Genomic DNA, 3,781 nt, shown 5'->3' on the forward strand with positions numbered 1-3,781 from the left:
TGGCGTACACTGCCATGGCGTACAACACAGCCATGGCGTACACTGCCATGGCGTACAACACAGCCATGGCGTACACTGCCATGGCGTACAACACAGCAATGGCGTACACTGCCATGGCGTACACTGCCGTTGCGTACACTGTCACTAAGGAGTGCACCGTCGCCGTATGGCCAGGCTCGCGCCCATAGAGCCGCAAGGCCGCGATGAGACCCCGATTCCGCCCCAACACTACGCCTACTTGGTTGACGGTGCAAATAATGAGGGGGAAAGCGCGGAAGTAAAACAGGGGATGACGGGGTGGAAATTAGGCGGGCCATTCAGAGAGAGACAGGTGTGCGATGGAGGAGCTCGCCGGCGGCGGAGACGGTGATTGTAGACAGGCCGCAGGCCGCGCCCAGCCGCCCGGCCCGGCCCGGCCCCGCGCGCCCCGCCCTCCAGGGTGACGGGAGGGTGACCCGGCGCCGCCGATGCTATCCGCCCCAGGCCGGCGCGGGGCGCGGGGCTCGCCGGTGACTGCGATTCGAAAGTGAGATTCCTCCGGAGGCCTCGCGGTCCGGAGCAGCGGGGGGCACAATGCTCAATTACCCCCGGCCTGGGCCGAGGCCTGGCCGAGGCCTGGGCCATACATGCATAATAACGCGGCGGTACCGTTTCGCAACGCGCCACCTATCGGCGCTAGGGTCACGCTGCTTTTGATACTTGGGCAAAAAAAAAAGGCGAGCGTGTTATGTATTAGAAGTGCTGCAGAGAGATGTGCGCAACCACAACCATGAAATAAAAAGCTGTACTTGACTTCAAACTGCGCCCCCTTTTTCTATTAAAAAATATGTGTGTGTTATTTTTTTACAGAACTAAAACGGCGTGTTCTGCTGCGTGTGGCGTCCCTCAATTTCTTCAGCGACTCACGGCCGTTTTCGTACTAGAGGGGCGCGTGAGACTGCCCGTGGTGCGATCCAGATTCTCGCACAATCCCCTGCAATAACGCCAAGTGGGATATCTCTCTCTCTCTCTCTCTCTCTCTCTCTCTCTCTCTCTCTCTCTCTCTCTCTCTCTCTCTCTCTCTCTCTCTCTCTCTGTCCGTCTCTCTCCTCTCTCTCTCCACCCCTCTCTCACTCGCACGAACGGCACACCGGGTGTTTGTTGCGTGCGAGGATGCGGTGAGAGGCTGCAATGTGGGCGTGGTGCCTCGCACGTGCCTGCTCCTCACCACCACCAAGTGTGTGTGTGTGTGTGTGTGTGTGTGTGTGTGTGTGTGTGTGTGTGTGTGTGTGTATGTGTGTGTGTGTCAAACATGCATGCAGGATACAGACAGGCAGAAGACATACTGACAGACGCAGCGCTGCTGCAGCACGAGGAGGCAGAGCGCCTGTGGGTGGGCAACCCCGCACGACAGGCGCGCGCAACGGGACTGCCTACTCTCCTCGCCGACAGGGGCTCAGCCTAGCCGGGTGTGACACAGTCTAACAAACGGACAGACAGACAGACAGACAGACAGACAGACAGACAGACAGACAGACAGACAGACAGACAGAGGCAGAACGTAGACCTGGAACTGCGTAGCGCCTGTGGGTAGGCTACCCCGCATGACAGGCGTGGGCAACGGGACTGCCTACCCAAATCACCGACAGGGGCTCAAAACTGGCCCCGACACCCACAGCGGAAAAGGGGAAAATGGGTTCCGCACACGAAGTTTTTCACCGCGCTGCGAGCCAAACGGAAAGGAAATAGTGCTATATCGACTCTGTGCGCTGACGGGAGATGGGCATGAGCACCCCCGTGGCGGAGCCAATCGGCCGTGCTGGTCCCTCGGGCCGCGGTGGCTGAGTCACTCCCCGTGGAGCGCGGCCGGCCTGCAGCGCCCCGCAGCCGCGGTCCTCCTGACTGCCGCCATGTGATGCCAGCCCAGCAAACGCGCGCGGGGCCTACGGCCGCCTACGGCACGACGGCGGGGACCGAATGTGAGCCTAATCGCAAACCAACAACTTCCTCGTTTGTACTCCGAGCCGTTAAGTTTTACGGTATCGTCTTGTCTGTCGCCGGCAGGCGCCAGCCAATTGGACGGGTATGGAGCGAGGAGAGAGCGAGACGGGCGGGATAGAGGGAGAGAGAGAGAGTGAGTGAGAGACGGACAGAGACGGGCAAGCTCCTGGCTCAGTAGTGAAGGTAGCAGCGGGTGCGTCGTGCCTGCGATACAATGAATGAATGAGTTGGGAAAGAGGTCTGGCTGACATGTCAGCTGCAAGGCCTCCGCATGGGTCACGACTGGAAAAACACTGCGAAAGAAAAATACCCGAGAGGAAGATTCTTCGATCAGAATATCATCAAGATGGGACGTGTTATAAAGTCGAGCCATCACTGTGTAGGCTGCTTGGGACATTGCGCAAAGGACACACACGCTGTGACGAGCAGTGACTCACGGCGGAGTCGTAGAGAAGACCCTCTGTGCTCCCCCTCCCCTGCCCTCTCCAGTGTTCCGAGCGGGTGACAGCCTTGCGGACCACACGCGGACAAGAGCGGCACATCCTCCCTGTCACAGTGCGGACGAGGCCAGGCGGCCGCCAGGCGGCGTCACCGGAGAGAGAGCGGAGTGACCTCACAGTGCGGCGCCGCACAGTGTGCCAGCACACGCCGCAAAGTACCGAAACGAAAACTTGCCATCATTTTCATGGCAGTATTGAACGCAGAACACGTTCTCTGCGCGTAAATATTTTCTGAAACATTTTGTTGTATCCTCCGCGCGGAACGGGGCAACGACACAACTTCTTTTGCGGTGCATACCCGCGCGCACGCACACGCCCCCGCACTGTACAGTGTCCCGTTCCCAGTCATTATGAGCCTGATAGAATTCCGCGTCGGCATTCATACGTGACGCCAGAGACGAAGGCCGAGGGCCGAGTGGACGCGAGAGGGGGGAAGGAGGGGGGAGCTGGCCCGGCCATCGGGGACAGGACAACGCACCTTATTTGTTTCCACTCGGTGACATAATGTATTTTCGTCGATCGGTTTAGGCCGTTGGACCCGACGCGCGGCGCCACGCCGCGCCAGTCGACTGTGTACGCAACGCAACGCAACATCCTGAGGAACTAATCAATCCCTCACAATCCCCGGGCGGGTCGGCCGGCCAGTGCGGCAGCGGGGCGGCAGCTATCGTCGCTTCATGCCCTTCATGCACGGGCTCTGTCGTTAGTACAGGGTGTTCCATTCCATATAGGCACCGTACTATTTTTACGCCGGAATGTACCGACCGCTCGTAATAGTACAGTTCAGTATTCGTGAAATCCGCAAGTGTAGGTAGGAAAGGGAAATTCTAGTTTCTGAGCGTGCAAAGCGACCGATCAAGCTCGCAGGGTCGTTAACACGTTCAGTACGGAGTGACCAGTACACGCTCCCATGTTACATCACCAAAGGCACCAAAAATAAGCCGCACTCAACGTGTGAAATCATCATTTCAACCACCCCTAGGCGTAGGGGAGGGGGCAAGTAGATTTTCACTCTTTATTTTCTGTACTGTGCGGAAAGAGAAAAAATCGCAATCATAGACGGTGCCCTTGTTAAACGCTTCGGGCCATTAATTACGACTAGATAGTAAGTGTCGCGACTCGTTTACGGTCGCTTGCGTGGCTCAACGTCGCTCTCTTCCTGTAGCTCTAATTGAATTGTCCGTCCGTGCGGCACTCCGCTGCAGTGCGAGCGGGGCGGGGCGAGGCGGCAATGGGCCGCTCACCTGAACCGTAGAACAGACCGCCTCGAAACGCGCCGCCTGTGAAAGTAGACCCCCCGT

The sequence above is a fragment of the Frankliniella occidentalis genome, unplaced genomic scaffold (assembly GCF_000697945.3).
Source record: "Frankliniella occidentalis isolate FOCC.00 unplaced genomic scaffold, Focc_3.1 Scaffold81, whole genome shotgun sequence".
Classification (NCBI taxonomy): domain Eukaryota; kingdom Metazoa; phylum Arthropoda; class Insecta; order Thysanoptera; family Thripidae; genus Frankliniella; species Frankliniella occidentalis.